At 43.8% G+C, this 20624-nt stretch overlaps 1 protein-coding gene and 1 long non-coding RNA gene across 6 annotated transcripts in view; both read right to left on the reverse strand.

Moving 5' to 3' along the window:
• The window catches only part of ERBB4 (erb-b2 receptor tyrosine kinase 4), a 582907-nt gene that overhangs the window by 514259 nt on the left and 48024 nt on the right, over nucleotides 1-20624 (reverse strand). Inside the window, exon 1 of one of the 5 annotated variants that reach the window (XM_068196536.1) lies at nucleotides 138-267. The exons of the other annotated variants lie outside the window; for them this stretch is intronic. The gene's annotated coding sequence lies outside the window, so the exon portion shown is untranslated. Of the gene's footprint in view, nucleotides 1-137; nucleotides 268-20624 lie in introns of those variants that run through there. 5 annotated transcript variants of the gene reach the window in all.
• On the reverse strand, nucleotides 9768-19514 carry LOC137477635 (uncharacterized). Its single transcript, XR_011001114.1, has 3 exons — nucleotides 19357-19514; nucleotides 18647-18722; nucleotides 9768-10398 (listed from the first exon to the last, which is right to left on the reverse strand). It is a non-coding gene; the product is annotated as an uncharacterized lncRNA (long non-coding RNA).

A 20624-nucleotide genomic window follows, 5' to 3' on the forward strand; every position in this document is an offset into this window, starting at 1 on the left:
CTTATCTCATCCCTTAATTTAGACTGAACTTTGCCGCAGCACATGTCACAGCTGAGACGGCCACGATACACACACAGAGGATCACCACACAGTTTCAGAAGGCTTTAAGCATTTGCCCATACACAGTAACACCTTACCACAGCAGAAGGCTTCAGGCACCTGCCCACACAGAGCAACACCAGGGCACTTCAGAAGGCTGCAAGCATCTGCCCTTCTTGTCCTTCAGCCCAGCCTTTTATAGCCTCCTGTTCATGCAGTGCACCTGTGTGCCCTCTGCTCCCTTTGGTGGTTGCTCAGTGCACCTGGGCACTCCATGGCTCATTGCTGTCAATGCTGCTCACCTGCTTCTCACAGCTGTGCCCACTGGGGATGAGGCTGGGCTGCAGCCCCACTGCCAATCACCATGAACTGAGTGCCACGGCACGGCCCCACTGCCAGTCACCACAAACCGTGTGCCACAGCACAGCCCCACTGCCAGTCACCAAAAACTGTGTGCCACGGCACGGCCCCACTGCCAGTCACCATGAACGGTGTGCCACGGCACGGCCCCACTGCCAGTCACCAAAAACTGTGTGCCTTCAGAACTTCCCTACCCTCAGTCAAGAGAGGAGAGGGCCATGGTCCAAGCTCAACACCAGGTCTTGAAAAAACAGGCCAGACCCATTTGGCTTGGCCAAATCAGTCAGTTGTGTTGGTCAGTCATTCACTAGCAGAGCAAAAGCTGGATCATCTTGGTTGGAGCCCACGATGAAGTCAGTGAGTGGCAAATGCTCCCACATCCTCAGCTAGAAGGTCCACACCCTATGGATGCCTGATTAACATCTAAAATTGGTCAGTTTGTCTGAATAAGTAACCTAACAAAGTGCCCCGTATGAATCAAAAACTGAACCAACAAACCAGCACTCACCACACCTAAAACAACCTTGCACTCAGTGTAAGGGTTGCTACCACAGCACACGCTCTGTGCAGCAGGAGCTCAGCCCAGAGCTCCTGCCCTTCCCAAATACTCTGCTCACACTGCATCTTGCAGCACAGTAGCTTCCACACACCTATAAACTACTATCAGTGACAACCTGCAAAAAAAACCCTTACCTTCAACCATTGTGGCCATTACATCAAAGGGTTTTTTTGCATTCTGCAGAACTGCCTCGACCTTGTCACCTTGCACAATTAAGAGTGCACTCAGCCCATTGTAGACACCCCATGTTAAAATACTGCAGCATTGTTTTTTCAAAGCACATGGAACCTTTCTTCTGTTTATTTCGGGTAGCACTGGGAAATAAAATAGGAGCAAGTCACTTCAACTTTAGCCTCACTTAAATTCAGTGATGTCCCATCAAAGTAGCCACATCCTTGCTTTCAGTTTTAAGCTGTATTTTGCATAAATCCCAACCACAGTTTAAGCCTACATTGTCTTCAGGGTGTCCAGGAACACCCCAGGAGATTTCCAAGGTTCCCAAGGATCTGTCATGCTCCAAGAAGGGTCCCCTGATCCCAAAGGGGTTGCTCTTCCTGAAATACACAAGACAACTTGCTTTGTTTTTATCTGTTCTCTCGGTATTATTGTTAGAGAGCCGAGGTGACATTCCCAGTCAGAACAGATCACTGGGAACATAGACATTTCCAGGAGGGGAGCACTTAGGTGTCATCCTTAGGTGCTTTTCCAAGGGCACTGGGCACAGGGGCTGCCAGCAGATGCCCAGAAAGTTTTCCAAACTGCAGGAGTAGGTCTGGTGCCTCCAGTGCCTGACCCCCACAGGCTTTTCCAGAGGGTGGAAGGCTGGTCTACAAGGTGAAATTGATGCTGAGGAAGTCAAAATGTGAATGTAACATGCATCTGTGATTCCCCACAAATTGCCCATGTGAACAGATTTAATCTGCATTACAAATGTCTTTTCACGGCTGGAGCCAAGGCAGAGCTCTTCTTTCAAGGGAGGGGAAAGCTGAAGCTCTGCTATTGTACATTTCAGCTCAAGTTTCTGGCATATTTTCTTTGCAATGCGTGACTAATATTCTTAGGCAGCATCTAGTAACACAACTCAGACATGCTACCTATTGGACTACTTTTTCAGAACACCCATCAGAGGGCTTTAAACTGTGGCTGTTAAGTTTTTGTGTCTTTTCCTTGTGATTATGGCATCAGTTTCAAAGAAGCACTCCGCAAACTCGGCTGCTTCACGAAAATCTGTTGTGCAGGCCAAATAGCCAAACACACAGGCACATGCAATTAAAATCAAATGCCTAGATGATCATTTCAGTTTTAATTAGATTTTACCAGGACTATGAGTTAAGGCTGCAGGCTGAGATGTTGATTTAAAGCTGTAGCTAATGTGTTTTATTGCCAGATTTGCTCATAGTCAAAGCTAATTATCCCTATTATGCTTACATGATTTTTCAAACAACCAGAAAAAAAAAAGGCATTAAAAAAGTGAGTTTGTAGCAAGCAGACTGGCCTAGCAGTGTCTGGGTGTGCATGTGCATGTGTGTATTTACCAGCCATTTAAAACCCAGATCTTCAGTCATACAGGGAAAAAAACCCCAAGCAATTAGCAGATGAAGTGTGGTACTGTTAAATAAACATCTCATTTCCAAGACCCATCAGGAAGCAACGAATGCAATACAATCTTATGTTCTTCCTAAATACACTGGTGTTGTGGAAAGCAAGATCTTTAGAGGAAGAGCTAAGAAATGCTGAGTAGCGTACTGAAATCATATCTTAAAATGAAAGGGGGCCTAAAGGGAATTTTCAGTGGTTTTCAATGGGAAAAAAAATCAAATGCTGGTTTTGGAGTTATTTTATTCTTCTCACTATTAACATTCCTTAATTTTATCTCTGGGAAAATGGAGAATGGAAAACATTGAGGAAAAAGAACAAGAAAATATAAGTCTAAAGATTTTTTACATTTTTAATTCTTAAAACTGCCAAGAAATTTCATAACAGCAATTGGGGGGGGAAAAAGGCAACCCATAACTACTCTGTTTGAAGTAAAGCCTTGCCTCTTTTCCTCAGAAAAAGTTTGGATACGACTTGAAGAAGCCTTCCCCACTGCTCTTCCCTCCTCCTTGAGTAAGGACCCAGGAGTGTTTGCTCATGCTTTCATCTCTCTATCCACTCCCTCCACCCTGAACGGGTGCTCTTCTACCAGGGAGCCTCCTGTGATGTGCAGGCATCCCAAGGAAACTCCAAGAATCTTGTCTTCCATGAGTTAAACCAAAAATAGCACACATACAGCCAGCCAATACTTCCTCCCTCCCTCCCCGCTCCTGTCAGAACAGATTGCATTTTGCTTCTGTTTTGATTTCTAAAGGAAAACATTCTGGACAGAAAGAGAGTATGTTTTCCCACTAGAAAATGTTCATTTTCTTTGAAAAAAAGAAGAAAAACTCCCCCAAAATCCAACCCTATTGGGATCACACTGTAGGGCTGCAATGCCTCAGTGGTTTCTTCTCAAGGTGAGTCCCTCGGAGTGGCAGGGCCAGCAGGGAAGAACAGCCTGCTGAGTCAGAGTGTTCAATTGAGTCTAAAAGTGCTCCATTTTCAAGTGTTTCGTCTCACCACTGGAGCTGCTGGTCACCTCTCCCACAAAACTGAAATTGTCTTCCACGTTGTTTCTGCAGGAATGCCATGGGGCTCTACAGCCTGCCAGAGGTACCTGCCATGGCTGTGAAGCTCAGCACGGTGGAAAGCCGATGTAAATGGTGCATTTTAGGGCAAAAAATTCAGAGAAAGGAGCTGTTTCGTCCTCTCTGAACACGACGCTGTGTTGCTGAACGTGCAGATGGATTTTCACTACAAGCAGGATGTCTCCTATTTATACTTCTGTTTACTGGCAGTTACTCTGTTGTAGGAAATTATTCTTTCCTAATTCTTTGCGTTGATGGAGATGCCTTCCCAGCTGCTTCCCGGCCATGCCATGGAGCTCATCACACTGGGATGAGGAACATCATGGGAACATCAACCCCAGCACAGGCAGATCCACAGAAGGACCTCCTCCAGGAAGGAGACAACTGCTCATGGCTGACAGCTCATTCCTAACTAACCAGGGAGGTTCTTGGCAAACTAAGTGCCACTAAAGTAGCAGTCTGCTGTCACCAGATAAGGAAACCACTTTCTCACCATTATTGATAGAAAAGCAAAGTACTGACTGCCTCTACCTCTCCAAAGCCTCACATACACAGCATTAAAAGACATCCAGTAATGGACTGTGTAAAATCTCATTGGAAGGTTAAAGAAAAGAAAAAGAGAAAGCTGGCTTTAATATTTTAATTGCCATTGCATTTGACAATTTTAAGCTTTGGCTAGAGCAAGGATCTAACAGAGATTCCTGCTAATAATTGCTTTTGCATTTACAGTTATAAGGCTCTTAAAATAATTTTTATGAGCAATACTCTAAAACAACTCCAGATTTTCTGATTTTCTTAGCCTTGTAAAAAAAATCCAAAATACTGGAGTAGAAAAGCACTCAAAAAACCATAGATATTTTGCTAAAGCCAACCCCTACATTGTTTCAGGTCAGCTATGCTGCTGTTAGATACCCAGCAGCAGAACCAAGGCCAGCCAGAGCACCTCTGATGTTACTGTGCATGTGACACCCCAACCTGGACAGACACAGCACCCAGGGCATGCCCATAGAATTATTTCCACCTCCTTCTCCAAGGTGTTCTGGGCTGCCCTCTGGTCTCAGCAGGTTTGGGGATCCCAGAACCACCCCCAGGAGGCTGTACCAGCAGGTTTACAGGTGTGTGCTCCTACCTGTGTGCAGCAGATCACCCATTAGTTTTACCAGGTCTTTGCTGCAGCAGTAGTAATTTTAATGTTTCTTGCTTTAAGGGAACAGCTGGGCCTGATTCTTTGGTGTGTGTATTTCCAAACAAGTCAGCCAAGACTGGCCTGTGAATGCAGCAATGAAAGGCCCCTCTCAGAGAGCCTTTCCCTGGGCATCCAACAAAGGGGAAAATGAAGAGCTAAGCCTGGACAAGACCCAAAGAGCTCTTCATATGAATAACTGCAAATGGGAAAAAGATGCCCCAAGAGACAGAGTTGGAGGCAAGTTGTGACAATGGCTAATAACTCCCAAGGCTGGCAGGGCTGAGGACTATTTAACAGCCCAGCATGCCAGTGCCACTGGATGGACACCATCACCCTCTGAAATCCTGAAGGATTTTGTTCAGTCTGCTTCTAAGTAACAGCTGCAGATGAAGATAGAGCTTTTTGCTTTTCCAGCATTGAACAAATTGCACTTTTCAGCAACACCTGGCCAAGGTTTCTGCTTCCGTCTCATTCTCCTTGTATCTTCTTAGTCAAACAGAATCCAGCCATCATTTTAACTTTCAATCCACAATGGAAAGGTCAGATCCTGTGGACAGAGGCCAAAGCCTTTGTTTGCAGCCCCAAATAGGATTGCATTAGTTAAGCCTTAGCTGCCGTTCTCAATTTTCTTCATTCACAGTATACACTGGCAGCCAATTTAGTTGAAAGAAATTTGGCAACTGCTCTTGGACCTTCGTCCTCCACTGTTGCTTTCTCCCCCAGTTAAACCAACTATTTTCCTTTGCTATTAATGACAGATACTAAAGAATCTCACTAGTGCCTAAGCAGAGCAAACAAATGTGTGCTTGTTCAGGAATGACTTGGCCCAAACCATGAGGATCTGATAGCAATTACTGCCTGTGTACAGACTTTTTCTTTCTATTGAAGCATTTCCATATACATCACAGAGCACGTCACCACCCAGCATTCAAAAAGTGACAGTATGCACAGGATGATGTATCTATCAAACTAAACAAAACAGGAATTCACACCCCTGAGGGCTGCAGAGGGATGACAACAGGATGCATAATGACTGGAATGGTGGAAGCCTAACTGCAGGCATGGTGGATTTTCCCTAATGAACACCTTGATATGGCATCTGTATGTTTTTATGGTTTCAAGTACATAGCACTATCAGTACTTTTTAGGAAGAACTAAGAGTATGAAGACCCTGAGACTTCAAAAGTAGCCTTCAAATACTGCTTTTCATGTAATGGACCTCCCCTAATACAGATCAGGATAGGTCTCAACCCTGACATCACCAGATGCAATGACTTGCTAGAGGAAGGAGGCAATGGATGTGTCATCTCCTGGCCTGCACCACCAGCATGCACTTAGCTGTAGTACTTGTTTCTCATCAGTAAAATGGAACCTGCATACATGGGCATACACATTTAACTCACAGGTGGCTATGCCATGGAAATCTGCAGTGTGAAAGGTGCTTGCACACAAACTCCTTGGCATGCTAGAGTTCTCCAATGGTTCCTTCCCAAAATGAGCGGCCATGAAAAGCAAGTATCACTGAATGCAATCAGGACTTTAATTTGCTATATTAATTCAAAAGCTGCCTCCAGTCAGGTTAATCAAGCTCTGCCAGCATAATTTCATACATTCCCCTTGTTTTTTTTATTCCTCTGATACATTAAGAGGAAAAGATACTGGGTTGTCCATGGGTCCTGGAAGATGCGTTGATTGCTCAGGGCACTAATGAGAGGTTGGTAACAAAATCGCACAACACTAGAACCATTTACTGACTTTGCAAAACAACCAGTTTTCTAACTCACCATCATTAACTGATCCCATGAAAGTCAGGCTTCAAAGAAAGAGAAAGTCCGATGCCACCGGCATAGCAGGGTTTCCCACTGGCAGCTCACTAAGGGACTGCCAGTCGGATTACTTCCAGGCTTAACCCCTGGAGCTCAGAAATCCCTTTGTACTCTGAACTGAAAGGGAAGCTGAAATGTGCTGCTACGTGCTGTCCTTTTCCAAAGCTAACCAGCACCAGCTCCCCCATCCGAGGATGCACCAGCAGCAGCTGGACTGGAATTTTTAATTTTTTTTTGTACAATGAGGGTGCTAAAACACTGGCACAGGTTGCCCAGAGAGGTGGTGGTTGGAAACATCCAAGGTCAGATTGGGCAGGGCTCTGAGCAACTCTCATGTCCCTGCTCATTGCAGAGGAGATGGACTAGATAATCCTTAAAGGTGACTTCCAACCCAAACCATTCTGAGATTCTGTGATGACATTCCTGGCTGAGGAATGGCTGGACTCCTCAACACACAAACTTCTTCTGCAATTGAGAGCAGTAATGAAGAGACAGGTGAGAATCTTGATCCCCATTCCCCAAAACACATTCAGCTAAGTCTTCATTTATGTCTGACACTTCTTTCAACCAGAGAAGACACTGTTGGTACAATGATAATGTATTTCACGTTTTAGAATAGCAGAGTCTCACTGGTTATCCTGCCAGTTTTATCCTATCAGTGGCAGGAATTTTAACATGCCACAAATGCCTAATATCCTTCTAGGGGTTTTGGGGTTTTTTTTCAGTAAAGATCATATATACTGCAAAATCCCCCTTCACCGAAATAGAAGCATTTAAATGGAATAGATAATTTTCAGCAAAAGTGTAATGGGTAAAAATGTAGGATAATTGCTTCTGCTTTTTCATTTCAATACTGTCAAAACATGTCTGTTCAATAAGCACAGAGCAGCTGTGTTTCAACTCTGCCATTATATTTAGACACCTATATTAAATGAATTATATTTCTATTTATTTTACTCAATGCCATTCTGTTTATACACACAAGATGATTCATTATTTTTTAATTATTTTTTCAATACTGGCCATTCCATACAATTTTAAAATATTGCATTTCCTTTCCAGCTCTGAAGTCTTGTTTAATGTCTAAAGACAAGCTGCAGAGCAGAATCAACATTCCTCCACAAGTCCTACGCCTTATACGCCAGATTTTTGAAATAAATATAACCAACTGGGAGTTTGAGTCAGGAAAAACTAGCCCTGTTCTGTATTTGACAAACACTGAAAATACAGGCTAGTAGAAGGAAGAAATATATGAGGAACAACAAAGAACGCAAAGACCTTTTAAAGGGTCTAAAGAGAGTGATGCTCTCCAGGCAGGGTGCTGCATCAGATGTGGGCAGATGGCACGGTGTCTGAAGGCACAGCCCCAAACCAGCAGTGCAACTGCACCCTCACCAAAAGGACTGGGAATTTCTTCCTCTAATGCTTCCCAGCACCAGGCCAGGATCCAAAGCCTCTGCCCAAGGGCATCTGCTCATTTGAAATGAGTGCACTGTGCTCCTTCTCTCCTTACCCACAAAGCTGGACATGAGATTTATGTTGGAGGAGGAGCAGAGTTAATGCATGAATGACTTCACAAGGTCGTTAGAGATTAAAATTGACACAGACTAAATTCTGCTGAAACCAACAGAGGTATAGGAAGGGGCTTGGGCCAACACTGGGACCTCTGGACAAAATAAGCAGGTAATTCAGACTCAGGAAAGTCAGTGAATGACACCATGGGAAGCAGTGGGTCACTCACTCCCAGATGTCCCCGGGGAGAAGGAGGAACCTTCCCCCCGCTGTATCCAACATCCAAAGCCTGAAGGACAAGTATCAGAGCTTTCATTCAAAATCCAATGCATGCTGAAAAAGGATTATTATTTTTCTTGAAGAGGGGGATGGTCAGAGTCAAGTATGCTTTTCTTCCTTTTTTTTAATTTCAATGGCTTTACAAGTTCCTTAAGTCACTTGGGCTACAGAAATGTATTTCTATCATTTTCATTTTGGCCAGCAAAGCAAGTGGTGTGTACAAAGGGAAAAAAAAAAAAAAAAAGACATGCACACAATATCAACCACAACACTGACATGAAATAAAATACTTCAGAGATATTATGATGTGTTGAGGCACCCTCCTGGCTACTCTTAAAAGATGTCAAGTGTAATTCAGATTTGATTTCTTCCACTGTGGGTAACCCTGGCAGCAGAAAACTTTCATCAATAATAAAAAAAAAATTCAGCCACATGACTTAAAACTCCCTGTTTATAAACACCAAGAGGATGTGTGAACTGGATCATGAATCTGATGCTCTCAAATTCCAAGTGCTGCAGCCAGCCAGCCAGACACAGGGCATATATCCTGGATCAAGACAACAATGTCAAATTAACCTAATTATTTTCTTGGAACAAAGGTTCCGAAGAGTTTTTGTTACAAAATGTTGATGTTTCCTTTCCCTATGACAGCTCATTGGCCCAATGCCGCCTGGGAGAGAGGAAAGGCTCTTCCAGATAAAACCTTGCCTGCTCTAAATGCTTTGTTATATTTATAATAATTCTGAAAAATTCTAACAGCACACACAGAAAATTTTGCCTTGTAAAACAGATGTGAGGCAGGACAGATGCTGAGCTTTATTTTTCTCCTCACCATTCTTTTTATTCTGCTAAACAGACAATGTGGCAGGAAAGCACAGCAAGTGGAACCTGGGAAAGCCAAACTGAACAACAGAAATTATGCCCAGACAATAAAGTAATTCGATGCACGAGGAGGAGCAGATCAGGAGGTCAAAACCACCTACTACCAGAACTGGTTACAGTTTTAGAGTGAGGGCCCAGGGTGGTCCATGAGCCCACCAGCCAGAGCACGTGCACACTGGCAGTGCCTGCAGGTCTGGTTCAGACTCTCAGGCTCTCTCAGAAGGTGCATTTGGTGCACACCTGAAGTGGAGCACTAGACTTTACCCGTTGGAAAGGAAATTTAGGATACTTGCTCCAAGAACAGGCAGTCATCCAAACTGGTGTATGCACGTGAGGGCACTGGAAAGATCTGCCCTCAAACTGTGCAACTGCTCAGAACCAAAACACTCCCCTACACACCAGTGGAATAAGAACTACAGGGACATAGGCATTGTTTTTGCCAAAGCCATGGCACAGAAGGAAAACCAAGCCTGCTATCAGACTACAGTGCCAAGACAGATTTACAGCTGCACAAATAAAGTCATTAGACACCAAAACACATTTAAAAAAGCAGAAAGAGTCCAAATTACTCTCTGAGTTAAAAGGGTATCTTTGCTTTTTTTGCTTTACTGAAAACATATTTCAGTTGCTGATTCTTTCCCTCAGATTTGATTTCTGGTTTGCTGGTCCTGCAGAGAAAAAGATTCCCTCTGGATACAAATACACCTGTAGGAGGGAGCTCAAACATGAGCTTGGGTCTTCACTTCATTTCCTTTGCCATTCTGCTCCTCATGAAGCCCAACCAAAGGATGCGACTGATGTGTTTCATTCATTCGTTTGCTGTCAACTAAGATTTGGTTCCACGGGGAGGGGGTTGTCAATTTATGAAGACCTTAAATTACTACTAGAAGTAGAAATGACAGCTGAATATGAAGGTTTTGCTTTGTGTTTACCCAAAGATATGAAGATACTGTTTGGTGCTGAGATCTGCCCTGGTACCTCCCAGGGAGCTGATATCAATTCTAGTTCTGAGAATGAGTTTCAGCCTGCAGCACTGGGTGGGGTGCCCACGTCAGGGAAAATGATCTGCAAATAATAGTTCTCCATCAGCTAAAAAAAAGAAAATGGTAGTTAAAAGAAACCAGCAGTTAAAGGTAATACCCATAAGAGAATCACAAAGTGGGAAGCTGAGACCAACGAATGCCAGCTCTTTATGCCCTGCTTTCCTGCACTCACACCTACGTAAATAAGAAAGGAAGATGTAAGGAGGAAAGCACCAACATCTGGGAAATTCAGTTCTACGCAGAAAGTGGCGAGTTTCCCCGAGCCACCAGCAGTCAAGTTCACTAATGATATCTGCTCACATAAAATGTCACCAACGAAACTCCCTTCCTTTAGGGGACGTTTCGTAAAACTTCCTAAGCGACACGCTCATTGTCCTGCTCGGAAAAGGTCATAAAACGCTGCATTCTCGTTTTGCACTGCTCTCGCCGGCAGCTGTGATTTACAGCACTCCTGATTACTGCCACAGCCAGCAAGAGGCTCGCGCCTACCGATACCGGCACTCAATTTGGCAGGCTGAAAGTCTCCTAAAATCATGAAGTGCTGCCATAACTTTATATGACTTCATTCCAAACCCTCAGCTATTTCTAAAATAAAGCGTTTAAAGACATTTCAGGGCTCCAATTACAGTCTCTAAAAGGAAATGTACTGCTGGAGACCTCGCAGTGCTCGTGCCCAAATCCTCCTGCAAATGTGCACTCAAATGCTTCCAAATTGGTTCCCGCAGAGTAAAGTTACTAGAAATCAGTGCACTATTTTTCACTTCATTTTCCGACGACTTTATAAGGCTGGGAAGCGAGAAGCATACTGAATGGATTTACATTGATGCCCAGGGATGCTGTGATGCCACAGCTAACAGCCGGGATGCAGGGTTTTATGTGGCTGTCCTGCTGCTGGCAGACCTTCCCGGTGCTCAGCCCGTTCTCCCATGTGCCTGTTTTGTTCCATTTTAGAAAAATGAGTTTAAAAACAAAGAGGCCAAAAGCTATGGCCTGAAGGAAGCTCCACAAGCTGGGAGTGACCTCTGGCTCTGTCTGAACAGTCAATTTTCCTGAGCAAAACCTTCTACAGAAGGTCAGGCTTCTGGCAGACCCTCTGCCAAGGGAACACTCCTCTTCAGCCTAAACCTCCCTTCAAGTTTCGCATATCTTATTCTAAGCCCCAAGCAGAAATATCTACATGCATGAAGCTAAAAGCAGGAAAAATACCAAAATCCTTTGTTGATGAAGATTGTATAAATACCTGCAAGGAACTTACAGCAGGTATTAATTTACCATAAAATATAGGTACTTGAATGAAAAGAAAAATTTCCAGCGAGCCTTTCATCCTTGAAAAGCACTCTCATAAAACAGAGGGGGAAAAACATAATAGTTCAGGTTTAGTTAAAAATATTTGGCTCCTAAAAAAGGAGCAGAGCATAACAAGCTCTAAACCAAAAGTCTGACATGGGAAACCCAAAAATTACAAAATGCATGTTGGGAAAGGGTTTCAATAGTGGAGCAGGTAGTATTTCGTGTTGAATATTTGTCTTTCCATTTTACTGCCTCTCATATGTGGTCAGCAGTCTCAACATTAGCTGCCAGGTTGAGGAATACAAACCCATGTAACAGCAGGAAATCACCTGCCAAGTGCACTATGCAATCGGCTTAGAAATATCCCACTAACCCATTACCATGCTGTTTTCCAGTACTGGGCAAGCACAATCCAGTGTCCAAAGGCAAAGGGCCCAACAACCCTGGTGTAACGCCTTTAGCACAAAGAAAAAGCTCTGTCCCTTTGAGCCTGGCTATATGGAAGAACGTGGTCCCAAAGTAGGAAGCCTTGAGCCTCCCTCCCCAGACAGCTCCAGTGTGCACAGCTGCAGTGGAAATAAATGCAGCTCCTACATTACAGCTGGAGAAGAGTGCTTTTTAGCAGCGTTTCTCAGTTTCTTTAATGTCCAAGATAAAAATCAGCATATTGGCATTCTGAGTTCTGCTGATTCTGACCAGAAACCATAAGCTGGATTTGTTTTGGGTTCCTTTGGTCCACGCAGTGCTTGGAATACTCCTGATTAGATTTTACCACAGATTATTTTTCCTGCAGGGAAAGCAATGCTGCAGGGGGAAAAATACAGCACTGCTTGTGCTAACAGGAAAATTAAAACCCTTGTAATTCTCACATGACGATGTCGAAGGGACTTACTCGGAGGCACAAAGAGCTGCGCATTGCATTGGGAGCTCTGTTTGTAGCTTAAACAGCCAAAGTAGCTCCAAGGGTACCTCATCTTCTTCCTCTTGTGTCTCTGGAAAGGTAGACATGTGAGCTGTAAGTGGCCCTGCTGGCTGGCACTGCTCCCAATCCATGAGCCTGCCCCCTGCTCATCCACAGCCAGGCATCCGGCCTCAGCCCGAGAAGAGCAAGGCAAAGGCACAAAGACACAATGGCAATTCATGGATTATTAAACCTGATTGAATCTCTTCTTCAGTATCTGACAGGACTGAACACACAGCATCCTCACTCCTAATGTCTGCAGAAGGATTACAGAAGTACAAGCTAAATATTTCAATGCACTTTTTGGAAGGTGTTTCTACATAAACCTATTAAATGTGCACAGAAACGCACAAACTGGCCTGTAACAAGCTCCAAGGGTTCCTCTCTTGCAACTGCCTGATTGTTGAGACTGAGGTGACTTTTACATCACATTTGGCTACTACAGTTGACAGTGGGGAAATGCAAACAGAGTCCTTACTGCCAGGCTGCTCGAGAGGAATGAGTGATGAGAAGGCGATGGAATACACAGGTTTTGTTACACATGGGCTGTGCTTTCCCATTGAGATACTGATGCCTTCCTCTTCTTTACTGCACATTTTCCACAATATAACCCATGTGTCTCGAGAACAGAGACATCCAGGGTACAAGGTTGTTTAAAACTTCTTATCTTTAAGTTGTTTATAACCGGCCACTTTTTACAAGGAACTGCAGCTAAGGCTTTCTTCCAGAAAGGCAAGATAAGTTTAGCAGTAACTATGGGAAAGCTTTTAGTAGCAGAGTTGAGACAGGAATGAAGGAAAGTGAAAGCTGTCAGACTAAATCCTAGGTGAGATGCCTCACTGCATCTTCATGCTGTAAGTTAGCACCAGCTCTCCATGGCAGCCTGCAGCTGTTCATGCTGTCATTTTGGACTTTTTCATCACCCATCTTCATTTTTATTAAATGGTGCAATTTGCCTTTTCTTCTTTGACACGATTATTTAATTAATCTTTCTCCAGCATCCTGCTACCACAGAGTGCACAATCTAGCTATTCCTAGAACCAAATTTGTAGCTGTCTTTTTTCTCATATAAAAACTGCATACTAACAGGTGGAAATATATTTCTTAGAAAAATTAATCAACTTTCAGCTCCTTCTGATAAGTAAGGCTTACATGTATTCAGCAACTCCTTGTAAGGAATGCATTTACTTTCCCTCCTCTGTTTTAGACCTCAGAATTTATAGTACAAGGCAGCATCAGCATTTGCAGGTTGGATATTTACCTAATTAGCTGTAGTTAATGAAACTCTTTATATAAAGCTCTTTCCCAGCTCTGGGAAACAACAACTTCAAATTCACCTGTTTAAGAGGAGATAAAGCAAGAATCTTCTACAACTCTTCATCCAGCATCACATCAACTTCCTAAAGCAATCCCCATGCCCTATGCTCCATACGTCAGCCATCACCCCAAACCACTCTATGAAGGTGAGTTTTATAGCCAGCCTTTTTCAGTCTCGCACGATTCAGATCAGAATTGACAGCTCCTCGATGGATATCGTTCAAAACAAAAACATGCTAATGTCCAAAAAATTTGTTTTATGCACTCCTGTACCTTGAGCAAACTCTTCTACAAGTTCCACAAATGATCAGATATTCTACTACAGAAAACCTGCTGATGGATGCTGCACATCCTTGAGTGCTTAACAACAAAATCCTGCTCCTGGCCTTTGCAATGCCATGTAACATTTCTGTACATGTCTTCAAAAATATACCCGTGTTGTTATACTACAGGACAAATGCTTATTGATATTTCAACTGTAGTCTATTGGATTTCTTAATAACCAAGTGTCTTTATTCTATCCACAATAGCATTCAGCCTGAGTAATTGTCTTCCATTCCTGAAAATGGCTGTGAAGCCAAACGTGGAAGAAAATGAAAGAGCTCAGCAGAGCATTTACAATAATTACAATAGCTGTCCCATAATATATATTTGTTCTGTTATTTATCTTCTAGATAATTTTAATTTCAAAATATAATGCACCCATCACATATGGAATATACATACGTAATTTCTATGTTTTGCATAAAAAAAATGTAAGAAGTATCAACTTGTAATAAAGGCAACCTGGGATCTTCAGGAAACTAACTGAACTTCAAAGTGGCAGCTACAACCTGTGCCTCTTGTACCTTACCTACCCATACCTCCTGCCCAGCAGCAGCTCTGCCCTCTCTGTTTGTGGTTTGAGGGACCCATTTTGTTACCCTTGGCTTCTTTGTTCCATTTGCAATCGATTACTGTTAAATAATGGTGAATTTTCCTGCACTGCTGCCAGCTCCACTGACTGAGACATGAGTAGTTTCCTGCCTGGCAGCTCGTGCACAAGTAAGCACGTGGTGTCCTGTGCATGAAGTGCTGCAAAACTCCACATGGTTGTTTGCTCAGAGCAAACCTGAGACATATCTCCCTCCCCAGCTCAATTCCTCTTTCACTGTTTTTAACATTGGGGTCCTTTCTAGCTCTGTTACCAACTCACCCCTCCAGTTTGGTGTCTCACCTTTCCTCAGGTGCTGGCAGCATTTCTGTGTAATAGAATGCAATTGTAATACCAAAATTCTGCAAAGCTCTCTATTCTCACACCATTACTCAACTCCCTAAAAATAAACATACACCTTTCTTTGTGGTATTCCCTTCTATGCTCAAAATAACAAAAACATAGAGTAAGATAGACCTGAAAGGACCAACAGTGTCTACAAGCCTAATTGCAAAGTATCTCAAGGATCTGTGTAACACAGGGTCTTCCACATGTCCCTACTCCTTCCAACAGAATGTGTCCCCTAGTATGTAACTTGACAGTCTCTTGCTATTGCTTCAGGCTACATCTCTTTATCCTGCCTGATGTGGGTATTTCATTCTCTCTGCAGCAACCTGCCACCTCAAAGCTGTCACCAGGTCTACCTTCCACCTTCTCTGTAAGCTAAACAGCCAGCAATCACCAAATACTTTGTCCCCTAAGCACCCAATTATTCTTGCTGCTCCATTCACACTCTTCCCAGTTCCCCTTTCCGACTGGGACGCTCACCATCCATCCAAGAACTGTGCTCAGGCTGACACCTGCCACGCGTTGACCTCATCAGAAGGAAAAAAAAAAAAACCACCAACAAACAAATAAATATAACAACGTTTCAGGAGCTGGCAAGGTGCAGTCCAAGTGTTGACATTCAGCAGTCCCAGTGCTGATACTCAGCAGCAGTCCTGGTGCACTTCTGCGGGCAGACTGTCCCATCAGTCCCAGCTGTCAGTGCCATGCTGACACGAGTCTGACTAATTAATGAGCTCACCACCCTCACTAACTTCACATGTCACAGTGTTCAAGAGAGCAAAGGGTTGGATGGACTGATGTTGTCAGTTGTCAGCTGTTGTTGACCTCTTTGAAGCACCTACTCTGACAACCTCTCTTCTGACAGTCTCTGCCCAAAGAGCAGCATCAGGTGCATTCTCCACAAGCCTATCACTGCCAGCTTCATGTCTAGAACTCCAGCAATGGGCACAAAAAGCCACTCAAAGCTTTAAAAAACCAAACAAAACAACTGTTCCTGTTTTGATGGCAATCTCTTGTTGACTACCAAGCACAGCAGGAAGATCTCAGATGCTCCTGGTATGGCCACAAAACAAGTCACTCATTGGAATTGTTCAGATACTCAACTGGTAGGAATCACTGCCACTCCAGGGAAGTCAGAAGACCAGAACCCTGCTCATATTAAAAACAGATAGATTCCCAGAGTCCCCTGCTGACGTTTATCTCTAGCAATCTAGAACAGTATTTTCTGACTAATCCTTCAAAGTCGTTATTTTTTTCAGCCTCAAACTCCTCACATCCATTGCCCCTGGTGGGATTTTGTAACTCACCCTAAAACTTATATACATAATTTATCTTCAAGAGCCTTTTCTCCTCTTGTCTGGTTCCTCAACAATCCAAGGCAGTACCCAAGAAAAACACAAGGCTTTTCCTTTAGCTGATCTGAGTAAGTACTGTCCTGCCCTAAGTTTTTGATTTTAAGGCATTGGTCTAGCAGGAGGAATTGATATGGAAATTAGTGTCATTACCAGCCTAAACAATCTGTTACTTTCCATACAAGTCAGAGTGTTAAATCACCACTGGTCCACTACATTACCATCTGAATAGCAGGAGGTAGCTAATGGGCCATATGTTAAAAAGCAGGTTACAGGCATATTCATTTGCAAATGAAAAGCAAGAATGACAGCTGAATGGTGAAGATATGACCATTGATCATATTGCCATTCCCAGGGCCTCCATGCAGAATACCCAGTTATGAGAAAACCAGATAGTTCCTCAGCTCCAAATACCATCCACTCCACAGCAAGGCTTCAAAAATCGACTTATGATACACCAAGTGTGTCACCCAGCCTGCTTCCAGCTCAGCATAGGAGGTTTCCCAACTAAATTTCACCTATCACAAGAAAATACTTGAAGAACTATAGCAAAAATGTGGCAGACCGTGTCTCAGGGAAGAAATGACGATGTCTGGCTCCAGATCAGAAGGCTGAAGGATCTGCTTTATTAAAACTATATTACATTAATATACTATTTAAAGAGAGACTATCCTATTCAACATACTTCATACTCGCCTAACTACCAACTCTGACTCTCTGCTGAGAGTCTGAGCCACAGCTGGATCCCACTGGTCACTGAACCCAAACAACCTTCACCAGAATCCAATCCAGCAATCACTGCAGGTAAACAATCTCCATACCACATTCTACATGGGGAAAACAAAGGAGCAGAGATAAAGATTGTTTTCTCTTCTTCTCTCTGTGCTTCTCCTGAGAGACAGAATTATGTCTCTCTGTCCAGAGAATGGGAATGTCACAAAGAACTGCACCACAAAAGGTCCACAGTTGCCTTCCCAAGTTGTGACACAGACCAAAGGACCCAAGTTTCCCAAGAGAGCTGCAGGGAGGAAGCAAAACAAAAACTGTGCATCAGGAGGGGTTCATCTTCCAAACCAACCATAGGGCAGAAATACCCAACCCTGCCCCATCTCCAGTTTTCAGTCCAAAGGCCATGAGCTAGGTGATGGCTTCTAGCTAAACAGCAGCTATTATGCTGACTTTGTACCAGGAAGTACACCAAGGAGCCCTTCTTTAGGTAGGAATTAACAACCAAGTTCCACTTGAAAAGGTAAGGCAGGCAGAGAAGAGTCTCCAGCTCTGTGATGGGAAGCACTTAATGGAGTTACCCTCCCCACCGAGAGCTGCTCCCTCTCAACTGCGGCCACAAAAAGATGGAGGGGGGAGACAAAGGCATCTTTTTACTTGGTGGGATCATTTCATGCCTTGCCTGCAAACTCATTTACCCTCCAGCAAGGGGAATGGCTGTGCAGGCCACAGGGATGACACACAGCCATAAATTCCCTGACTGGTGCCCAGCAAGAGTGGCAATAGCACCGTGCTCTGCCCAGCAGTGCTGCTGCTATTTAATATATCCCTGCAATGATATTGCTTTGCTCTTCAGGAACAGGACTTTCTACCTCAGTGTCCCGGCTTTCCTCCTGTCCTTCTACATATACTCTTAAGCCAGTAGTAAAAAGGAGAAAAAAAAAAAAAAAAGGAAGGAAAATTACATTGAGAGGTCAAGCTGCTCAAATTCATATGCATTAGAGCTCCCAGAAAGCAAACTATTTACATTGAAAACTATGAGCTATACAGAGCCAGTGTGACACCAAAATGACCACTGAAGATGTGATAATAAGCTCTAACACATAGTTTCTCACTCAAAATAAGTCTGGGAAGCTTGAAAAATCTGATTTGTTTTTGCAAAAATAATCCTGCATTTCGATTATTGATGACATTTATAATGCACATTGCATGCCAAGCTCTGGCAGCCCTGGCTTGGCTCTCCCACCCCTCCATCATCACCATGGGAGTGGCATCTCTCCCCTCCCCAAAACTGCATGCTCTGCAGGACGCTCCAGAGACCCACCAGTCCCTTCCCAGAGGGAAAATTGATTGATAACCCTGGGAGAAAATTAAACTATGCACATACTTCATCGTGTTTGTCTCTTACAGGAAGTTTTTCCTCAGTCTTTACCAACTTCAAAATTTATCTAACGTATCATCTTCTGGTAAGGAAGAATGAGGCAGTTAAATCACAGCACCCTGACATTTGTAGCAACTAATGGATATAAACAGCATTTTCAAATCCCTCAAAATAATTTACACTATCTCCCAAAGTTGCCTTTCAATACAAACAGTTGCAGAGTTAAAAGGTTTTACAACTGCAAATCATTTTTGGGAACAGCATACAGAATGAGGGTGTTCATCAATGGGTTTATTAATATGAGTAGAAAGAATAATGGATGCAATATCTGCTAAGGGGACATCACATTATTATACATGCTTTAACTAATTTGCAATCTGGAAAAAAAAAAGTATATTGTATCCCAGGGAGGCTCTTATCATTTGCCTACTGCTCTCTTTAGGCACTTACAACACCTGATTAATTAATAATTGTTGCTTGGGTTATGCTGCTCCACAACTTCTGTACCCTGGCTGTGAATAATAATCTGGCACTAAAAATTTAATAGGTGCATTGCAATGCTAGCCAAGATGCACCCTGTTGAGTGTTAAATAACTTACTTTTTGTAAATATAGCCCTTTTTCTTTTTTCAACCTGAAAGCAGCATTACACTTGGATAATTCCAGCTGTCACTCAGAGCAGTAATTAACACTTGCATTGCTTCACTGTGAGATTACCTGAGAGAATCCCATTTGGAAGTTTCCTCCCCCTCCTTGTTTTTTCTAAAGCCATCATCACACTCAGCTGAGCTGCATTTTCATGCTGTGCAACCAAGTCCATGGCACACAACTGGTCACCTGGGGGGTGGGTTCTGGTGCTGTTTAGGAAGAATGAGCCCAGGGAGGCCAGATCAGGCTGGACGTAAGCTTAAAAGATTTTTCCATTAAAAAAAATAATGGAAAGGAAAAGAAGAGGGAAAGGGGAAAGGGAAAAAGGGAAAGGAGAGGAAAAGAGAGGAGAGGGGAAAGGAGAGCAAAGAGGAAATCAGTTTCTGGGACAAACAACAACAGTGAGAGAGAGACAGACTGGCTGTGTTGCCACTACAAGTAAACAGCAGCAGCAATGGAAGCCAAATGTCCCTGGTAGTGAACCAACACTCCCACAGCAATCAGGGAGATCCAAATGTCGGGATGCACAACAGATCACCTGGACACGGAAACCTGTCCCGGACAAACTCTTCCCTGAGAAAGGCACAGGAAGAGCCAGATTGAGCCAGGACAAGTGCAGGAGGGCCAGCAGAAGTCCTCAACTGCACAAGGCAGCCCCTTTGTGCAGCCCAGCCAAGGGCAGCTCCTCAGGAGGGCGTCTCCATGGCCAGGGCTGGGTGAGGGATGCAGAGCTGCCTCGGGAGCACATTCCATGGCCCTGGAGGGCAGCAGTGACAAACGAGGTAACTCTGACCTTGCAGCAGCTCTCCAGTGGCAAGGACATCTGATAGCATTTGCTGGTTAACCCAAATACAGCACAAAACCTCAAGGCAAGCTGGAAATCTTGGTCAGGGAGGGCTGAGGGCCACAGCAGGCTCAGAGAGAACTGCGTGTTTGTCCCTGCCCCCTGGGAAAGGCACCACTGATGACCTCCAGCAACCACCACCAGTTCCCAGGCACATCCTGGTCCTTGCCCTGTGCTCCAGCAGCAATGGAGGCTATACAGAAATACAGCAAGATCCAGGAAAAGGGGCAACTGCTTGGAAGGACCTGACCAGAGAAGGCTTTGACAAGCCAGCTGAACCAGCCCACTGACCAGCATGGACCACCATGCCTTGCAACTTTAAAAGCCATTTCCTTTCTGAATTAATTTGCACCCTGTTTTTCCAGTACAATGCAAGTTAATTTCTGCATAAAACAACAGCAATGAGAGGTTTAGGCAGGATGTCCCATGAAGGATGATTTTCAAAATTTTAAGCTCATGAAAGTAGATGAAGGAGAAGAGTAAGTGGCTGCAC

The sequence above is a fragment of the Anomalospiza imberbis genome, chromosome 7 (genome assembly GCF_031753505.1).
Source record: "Anomalospiza imberbis isolate Cuckoo-Finch-1a 21T00152 chromosome 7, ASM3175350v1, whole genome shotgun sequence".
In the NCBI taxonomy this organism is placed as follows: domain Eukaryota; kingdom Metazoa; phylum Chordata; class Aves; order Passeriformes; family Viduidae; genus Anomalospiza; species Anomalospiza imberbis.